The sequence below is a fragment of the Sphaeramia orbicularis genome, chromosome 18 (assembly GCF_902148855.1).
Source record: "Sphaeramia orbicularis chromosome 18, fSphaOr1.1, whole genome shotgun sequence".
Lineage (NCBI taxonomy): Eukaryota > Metazoa > Chordata > Actinopteri > Kurtiformes > Apogonidae > Sphaeramia > Sphaeramia orbicularis.
In genome coordinates this window covers 13,536,257-13,545,930 of record NC_043974.1, presented here as the reverse complement: position 1 = coordinate 13,545,930, position 9,674 = coordinate 13,536,257, and the positions used below count along the sequence as shown (strand labels likewise).

Genomic DNA, 9,674 nt, shown 5'->3' with positions numbered 1-9,674 from the left:
GTTCTAGGTTCATAATGATATGTGTGCCTTCAGTTCTGGAATGGATTAATACCTCCGCTTGTATTGCATTCATCTTTCTTCTACATAAAGCAAAGAATTAGCACGAGTACCATAAGGACTACTTTTTTATGTTTTGAACCCACCTATTAATTACAAATAGTTTTGTTAACTGTTCAGGTCTGTTTTATCACTCAGTTTAAATTTCTGCTAGAAGATTATACCAGTCGGTATGAAAGTGTACCTAAGCCTACAGATGTTGTCAGTGATTATATACATGTGCATGTAGTGGAAGCCATTTATACATACGTTTTGTTTGATTAGTTGGTTAGGCTATTAGTTTTATTTTTGTTTTCAACATTTATTAACTTGCATACATTGGCACTGCTGTTTGTTTGCTGCATGTTTTTCTGATGTGTTTAGAGAAATATGTGAAAGTAGATTGTACCTATTAAATAATCAAAACAGAAAGTCTGAGTTGTTCATGCTGTAGTTTTTAACAAATACCTTGAATACATTAAATATTACCTGATTTTACCTAAAATTGCCCTCTATATAAAGTGTAACGGATAGAATATATATCTGTATCTATATATCTACATCTATCTATTGCAGCCGCTAACGCGCAAAGCGTTAATTATGCGCAAATTTTTTTTGTCCCCCCCCAACATTTTCTTTGCCTTCCAGTTGCCCCCCCCCCCCCCCCCCCCCCCACTTTTAAAATCCTGAACACTGAACATATGACTTGGATACTGTGAGAACCTCTTTCTTTTCCTCCCACTATTACATTATCATCTCCTAAATTAACCTTTGATTACTTCAGGGGATCATGGGAACTAAAAACCACTTGAGTGACCCCTTAGAGGTCACTTGGAGCCCAGACCCGGACCACCATAATCCCGCAGGATATGCTTTCACTGCCCAGCTCCTCGGACCCCAGTGGACCCCCTTCCTTTCCTCCTCTTCCTGACCGCTTTCTCAGTCCAGGTGTGTTTGTTTACCTGCTGGCTCGAGCCCAGGCGGGAAAGCTCGGTGCGTTCGGCTGTGTTCCACAAACTCACAACCCCGGACTGTACCAACTGGAGCCTGCGCGTAGGGGGGGACCAGCGGAGAGGCGCGCCACTTTCTCCCACATCTCACCAGGACACAGCCTCATCCACACTGGAGCTGTATTAAACTCTCTTTAATACAACCTTTTAACATATTTAAGTCAAAACAACCCGTCTTTTTAAGCTTTCAAACTGTTAAATACCAGATAACTTTTCACCACCCCCTAAAAACTACATCCTCCCTTTTTTGCCTTTTGATTGACCGCTCCATATTTTTTTTTTCTTCCATGCTGAATTTTCCTCCTGCTGGAGAAAGGAGAAAAAAAACAACAGTGGGGGAACTGAGAGGAAGAAGCCACGGCGGAAAATAAAGGAGGTGGAAGAAAAAGTGAAATAACAGAAGATTAGCGGGAAGATTGGAGGGACAGGTTGGGGACCAGAGCGAGCACATATTTTGCAAGTGGAGCACAGACTTGCCATATATAAATATATTTTTAAGAAGTGCCAGCTTTTAACTGAAGATTTTTTTTTTCATCTCTGCAATAAAAAGGTGAGTTTGTCTTAATGTTTTACCCAAATTGCGTGAACTTACTGCAGTTTATTTTCATGCATTGTCTTTTTTTTTTTTTTTTTGCTCTGATTTATATGAGAAAGTGAGGGAGTAGCCTGTGCAGGTTTCTCATTGTTCAACAAACAGTCGTGCAACAAAGAGAAAAGAAAAAAAAAAAAAAAAAAAAAAAAAGCGCAGAAAATGTGTTTTGCGCCTGGGATGCGAGTGTACCCTCCTGTTTAATAGTGCATCAGGGGAAAAAAAAGTCATACCCCCTGCGTTTCAGTTTCACCCCCTGACTCAATCCATAAACACGCTGCAAAAAAAAAAAAAAAAAAAAATCCACCCAACTCTGCAGGACATGAGCTAAATGGTTAAATATCTGTGTTTCTCCTGCATCGCAGACTTGTTAAATAATTTTGCATGAATGCGAAACTGCGAGAAGTGCATGTGTTTTGAGAGAGTGCGTGTTATTGACGCGCACATGTGGCATTGCCAGCGGGTCTTTGTTCCTCTCCCCCCACCCCCACACCCCCCCCACTCCCTCTATAACAACCGACCCAGGCATGACAGCTCAATGGTACATCTCACATCTCCTGCAGACAGAATATAGGCCAGTATTGACATTCTCCTGTCGCATGAACTTGCATCATATATGAACCTGACCCCCCCCCCTCCCATGCGCGTTCAGCCAAAAGCAGCATCATTGCGCTTCCTTTGTGGTCTTTAAAAAACGCTCTGCAGCAGTTGAAGGGTTAAATACCTAATTTTTGGGTTAGAATGGTTGTTGTTTTTTTTCCTTAGAATGAATGGGGAGTGAAGTTTCAGGGGCTTAAAGGAAGAGTGGGGGGTCGACGTGGTTGTTTTGGCTCTCGCGGTGCCAGAGGAGGGTATATATGTGTGTCAATGTCAAATGGAGGTGTGTCCCCAGTGTGTGCGCTCACTGGCCCCCCGTATTGGCTCGGATGAAACCTCTGGGAACGAGAAAAACACGCAGCAATGCCCACGAAAAAAGATGCGTTTCATAAGAGTCTCCTTTATGGAAGATCTTAAAGCCTGGCGCGCGAGGAGAAATGCTTTTCTACAGTGCGTCGTGCCAGACCAAGGACGCGCGCGCGCGCGCACACACACACACACACACACACACACACTGCTCTTCAGACAGGTTCTCACTTTGCTGCAAGGTCCACTCACGCACGCACGTAAGCAAGCTCGTGCGCAGATTCTGTGAGTCATACCGCATTTGGAGACTCGCGGCCCCACGGCTCTGTGAGTGAAGTGGAGCCCCTGCTGATAACACGCACGCGCACACACACACAGACTAGTGAGTGTGCATATGCACGCGCAGACGAGCTTTTGATTACATTGTTCCAGAAGTCTTTATTGAGACGTACCGACGCGCACGCACGAGCACGGACGCGCACGCAAAAGCTCCCCCTAGTCAGACATTGTAGACTCTGTGGTGAGATACTACAGAAATACACACACACACACACACACACACACACACACACACTGAGGGAGTGTGGGATGGATGTTGACTGTAGTTGTTGGTGATATTAGAAGCCTCGTTTTTGTGCATCTTTATCAAAATAAGTGACTGCATATTACCCCTGGTCTTCATGTTGTTGTTGTTTTTTTTGTTGTTGTTATTGGGGAGGATTAAAGGGACAGGTTACCAAATCCTTGATATCTGACACAGGGCTGGGCAATATGATGTGGTACCTTTTGTGGAATGATATGAAAACACAGTGTTTGATTTTATGCTACCGTCTACATAATAATAATAATGATAATACCAATAATAATACTAATAATAAATTTTATTTGTAATACACTTTACATTCACTCTAAAATAATCCTGTTTTTACAGAAAAAAACTGGCAGCTGTGGTTTCCAGAACAATACTGTAAAAAACACATCCAACTGTAAACATGATTATGGAGTAACATGTAGATTTAACATTTTAAACATGTAGATTTAACTGGTAAATGGACTGCACTTATTTAGCTCATTTTCTGCACCTTCGCGGTGTCCAAAGTGCTTTCCAAATCCACAGGGTCCAACTGGGACCAGTTTAGGGTTCAGTGTCTTCCATGGACACTTTGACATATGGACAGTAAGAGCCAGGATTTGAACCACCAACCCTTTGGTTACTGGACGAGCCGCTCTACCGACTCTACCAACCCATTCATTTACAAATTTAAAATAATTTAAAATGTTACATTGTTAAGTGTTTACTTAATATATATATATATATATATATATATATATATATATATATATATATATATATATATATATATATGTAAAAGCAAATAAGCCGTTATTTCAACATTATGGTCTTGCAGTTTAAACGGCACCACACTATTTCAATTTACAGTTTTATTTTCTAAAAACAATAGAAATACATCATTTCTACATACAAATCTGGTTTTGTTCACATACTCTTCCTGTAAAAATTACAGTTATATTTCATTCAATCGTTAACACAAAAATCTTTTCAAATAAACAACTTTGCATTGTATTGTCACTTACAGTTTTTCTATGTTGCAATTTTACAACTTTTTGGTGTTAATTCTACAGTCATTTTTTTACAGTGTTTGACACCAAATCTCAAAGTGCACATAGGGATGTAACAATTACCGGTATAACGATAAACCGCGGTAAAATTGCAGACGGCTAGTATTACTGTTTAAATTGTAATTATCATGATAACCGTCTTTGATTACTGCACTTTTCAGAAAAAAACATCTATGTAAAGATCTGCTTTTATGTGAAATATTTGAGTATAGTTTTAATTTATTACAATTTTAATTTTCAATGCCTAATATTTGGAACCAATATTCACTTTTAAAGTCTTTGGAAAGGTTCATTAAACATCTGTGTGTTATTTATGCAATAAATTATATATATTTTTCAAATTGGATTTTATATTTTTTTGTTTGTTTTCTGTCCTTTTATGTTTTTATAGTAGGCTAAAGTGAAAAAAATAATAGACAGATGATACAGATGAAGTTGTGCTGAAAAAAAAAAGCAAACATAAGTATAGTAAACATTTCTTTATATAGTATATAAAGACAAAATCAAAAGTACTGAAAAATGGACAAAATAGGCTCAGACCACTAAGGGTTGATATTTGAATGTTTCTGCAACAGAAGGTACATTGTGCCAAATTTTTTTTTTTTTTCAAAATACAACTTAAATTATTTCAGTGTGTGTGCCAGTATTTTTTGATCATTTTGAGCATAACTTCAACAATACCGTGATAATAATGATAACCGTGATAATTTCGTCTCAATAACCGTGATATGAAATTTTCATATCGTTACATCCCTAAGTGCACAATACAAAAAGAAAAACACAGAAACAGCAACAATGCACAATAAAAAAAGAGATAAAATCAGCTAAAATAAAACAGATAAAATCAACCATAAGGCTTTTCTAAGAGGGAAGGTTTTTAATCCTCTTTTAAAAGCGTCCACCGTCTGTGGAGCCCTGAGGTGGTCTGGGAGGACATTCCACAGATGGGGAGCAGCAGCCTCAAAGGCCCTGACGCCCAGTCATTCCTATCATTACTATCATCATTACTATGCAAGTCACACTCTTTATTTTTAGTTCCTTGAGGGTTTTGCATTCTTCCAAACAGCAGCATGGAATGACCACATGGGGCGTGGAGTTAATACAAAGGTGGCAATTCATGACCCAATTAACAGAACGATCAAAACATCAGCTGATACTCTGATATAAACTTATATGTCTTTAGGTTTTTGGCTATATTACCCATCTTTATATCTATATATTATTTGATGATTAAAAAATAATGTACTGAACCTCAAAATTTAATCAAAATACATTTTAAGGCTCAGCACTAAGATAATAATGTAAATATTGCAATTATTTTTCAATGCATAGAAATATAACAAACAAATGTCAATGTAACACCAAGAAGGTCAGCATTAATGGTCCATAAAATGATGTTAATTATCCTGATAACAGTTTATGCTATGGTAATCTTCCTGCAAATGAGTGACTACGGTAATCGCAATATAATTGTATGATAACACTGGGTTACAAAAAAATGTTTTTTGCAAGTTGTCTAGATTTTTTCAACTGAATTAGGACCATTTTGCACCGCTAAATCCAAAAATGACATCTGTTTTTCTCAATCAGGTCAGGTTTTTTTTGCTAATTTAATTTTGAAAAATTTGATCTTCTCACAAAATTGATTACATTTTTGTGACGTTATCAGTTGATTTTTTTTATATAGTTCTCACCCAAAATAGGTTTTAAGAGAAAAAAAATCCTTTTCACAAGCACACTTTATGAAACTTGTGACTTGATTCCTGTTAGGTACAATGGTGTATTCACCACAGATGTAGCAGAATACGTCAGGCTTATTTTTGCAAGATCTTCTAGTCGAAGCCATTTCATTCACCTGTAATATTAAAAAAACATTAATCATAAATTGGCAAAAGTAAAATCTTCAGAACTTGTTTATTGCAAGAAATATGAAAGAATTTTGTATCATATGATGTGAAAATGCCCATAAATGTAAGCAAAAATGTTAAAAAGCCAATATGTAGCATAGTTCAGAAAGTTGACCTGATTGAGCAAAATTAATGTGATTTTTGGATTCAGCACACCAAAATTATCCTAAATCAGCTCAAAAAACTTAAACAATAAATTTGTTGTTGACCAGTGTAATTATTGATATATACATTTTTTAGTGTTTATTTTGTTCATATCATCAACTACAACACCATAAATATTTGGTTGTTTTTACTTAATTTGACATTTTGCTACAGCTAATGTTACATAATGTGACTTTGTGCCTCCAGATTTCTGAGATGATTAGAAGAGTTCATCATGACCGCCCCCCCAAATAAAGTTTAAAACTACAAATAAGCTTTTAATGTTTTCAGTTTTCACCCACGAACAAAAATAAGCCTTTAAACTCAAGAGAAATAATGATCTGACTTTAACTATGATAAATATTGATACAGACTTTGTAACATTTTTGGCCTTTTTTGCCCTTTTGCTGAGGCAGAAGAATGGAAACAAAGTCTAACATGGACACACACATACACACACACACACACACACACACACACACACACACACACGCACACACACACACACACACACACACACAACTCACTTTCAAAAGTTTCCCTCTGATTCCTACTGCATCTAAACACCACCAACCACTTTAAGCACCAGATCAAGAATCATGGCAAACAAACTTATGTAGACAGACTTTTCTGTTTGCACATATAGTTAAAAAGTACCTAAGAGTATTTAAAAAAAAAAAAAAAAAATCAGTATTTTGTGCTAAAAACAACAGTTTCATGTTGATTTTCACATTATAATGCATTATATCGTGATAATTTTAGAATGTGATAACAACAAGGTGATAAATGTCTGTATTTTAAAAAGGTAAAACTCATACTTGAGGAAATAGTACACGGAGAACAGATAAATAGGAATATAGATTATTTATGCAGTTTATTGAAGTTTTATTTGATTCATGGTGAGATTCTGAAGTCGGTGGATGTTAGTGGGATTAATTCATGTTGAGGATCATTTTAACCCATAAAGACTCAAACAATGTACTAATATAAATGTTTAATACCTGCTGATCCACTAATCTTATCAATACATGTAAATAATTGATGTAAAAGGCAGTTTGCCGTCTTTTCATGGTCATCAGATATGACCCATTTGGATGTTCAGAGGCTCTGTAGTTACCGTGGAAACGCTCATTGTCTACAACATTGATTCACCAGTAAAACCCATGGAGTTTTATGTTGGAGACACTTATTTTTATGTTCAGTTAATGATATATTTTACAGGAAAAGTCAGTTTTTCTTAAGTTTTCTCTGTTTTTGATATAATAACCCTTAAATATAATATCAGAATGGGGATTAAAGTGCATGGACTATAAATTAAATGTAGAAAAATACCTAATTTTCACTGAAAAAGTGCAAAATACAGAGGAAACTATTATAATAAATGGTGATAAATCACTAAAGAAAAGGTAAATAGAAAGAAAAATGGATTTGGAAACTGACACAAAAGTTGCACTGCTTTCATTTCTTCAAAGGGGGAAACACCTCCAATATGCTCAGACATTTGTCCACACAGCATGAAATCCATCCCAGGAATGTCACGTGTTTTCTACGCTACTTAATGATGCTTGTAAATCTAGAGGCAGAGCAAACACCAGGACGTCATCTGTTATTAGTGCCGAAGGTAATGTTGAACTCGTCCAAGCCCTGTCTGTTGTGTTCAGGTTAGCGCCATTTTTAAACTGAACTGCTTTTGCCATATCAATCATCTGTATCCATCAAATTTAGATGACGATGACTGAGTGCATACTGTATATGTAATATTTTCTGTGCAGAGATGAAAATTTAAAAGATAGTTTCTGTTTAGATATAGTTATTAAATTTCAAATACAGAATACACACAGGTTTTCAAACATTAAAAAAAAAAAAGAAAATATAAAAGATAGTTAATACAAACCCACCCATTTGTACTCTTTTATTCCCTCAGCCGATGAGAATCAATAAGAGAATCGATAAGGAATGGGATCGATAAGCAAAATCAATAATGGAATCGTTAAATTCTTATCAGTTCCCTTCCCTACTCCGGGGCTACATTTGGCTTTCCAGCTCTTCTCAAATGGCTCCATTTGGATTCAACAAAAAAGAAATGAAAATGAATTATTATTATTATTATTATTATTATTATTTTTTTTTTTTTTTAACATTTTTTTATTATTATTGCAACCATAAAGTCATTCTGATGAGTTTTTTAATTGCAAAAATTACACTGAAGATATTAACAGATATTAGTCAAAGGTGTCAAAATCATTTTAGTTCAGGTTCCACATATAGCACTATTCAATCTCAAGTGGGTCAGAACAGTAAAATACTATCATAATAATGTATAAATAATGATAACTACAAATGCTTCTCTTTATTTTAGTATAAAAAGGTAAAATTAAATACTAAAACTAAAATAAATATTATTCTTTTACAAAGAAATGTGAACAAGTGGTGCCAGGCAAAACAAGCCCCGCCCCTTGTACATATTGTAGCTTATTATACACCCTTGTGTTATGATAATATTCATGAATTTGAAAAAAAAAAACAAATGCACAATATGTTTTCAGGACTTTTTTCTGTTTTGATATTATATATACTTGATATTATTTCAAGGTCACAGACTCTAACCTTCACCCCCACAGCTCAAAATTTAACCCACAGCAAATTTAATCAGTTCCTCAATGGCATTCATTTATTAAAACAAGTTAATTTTTTTTTTTTTTTCAGAATGAGTTCATTAGACATGACAAATTTTTTTTATTTTTATTCATTTTTTTTGACTGATTTCCCTATTCTTTATAATGGCAGGGGAAAATGGTAGAGGGGAATGGTGTGAAAAAAAATGTACCAAAAACATAAAAAAATACATATGCCTTAGCTTTATGTCAGAGTAATGTATACCAACTGCCTCTATATATGTGCCAAGTTTGAAGTAAATTGAATCAAAATTGATGTTTTTATAGACATGTGAAATGTCGTTCATTATAAGTAAATGAAAGAAAAAAAAAAAAGATTTTAAAAATTCATAAAAATTTGAACTTTGACCTACTTTTCCCAAAATGTAACCACATCTATTCTGGGTCACTGGCAATATATAAACCAAATTAGGTATGAATTCAACTAATAGTTTTGCTGCTAGACTGTTAACAAACAAACCGAACCAAAAACAATACCTCTGCCCTCCCTTCGGAGTGGGGTGGGGGATGGTAATAACCTGAACAAATATGACCATGACAACAACAACAATATCCTGCCTGTTATTAAATGTTTTGTGTATTTGTAGATCCACTGTGATCTGTAAATTGTAACACATGTGTAAATGAATAAATATAAATGGGCACAAAGTTTAAATTACACTTATTTTTCTTCAAAAAATCAAGTTGATTTTATTCACATTATTCATCATGTAATTTAGCTTTTTTTTTTTTTTTTTTTTTTTCCTCTAAAACATTCAGAAAAGTTAGG

At 35.1% G+C, this 9,674-nt stretch overlaps 1 protein-coding gene across 1 annotated transcript in view; it reads left to right on the top strand.

Moving 5' to 3' along the window:
• The first annotated feature begins 1,207 nt into the window (after nucleotides 1-1,207).
• The window catches only part of ndrg2 (NDRG family member 2), an 82,620-nt gene continuing 74,153 nt past the window's right edge, over nucleotides 1,208-9,674 (top strand). Inside the window, exon 1 of the mRNA XM_030161844.1 lies at nucleotides 1,208-1,596. The gene's annotated coding sequence lies outside the window, so the exon portion shown is untranslated. The remainder of the gene's footprint in view (nucleotides 1,597-9,674) is intronic.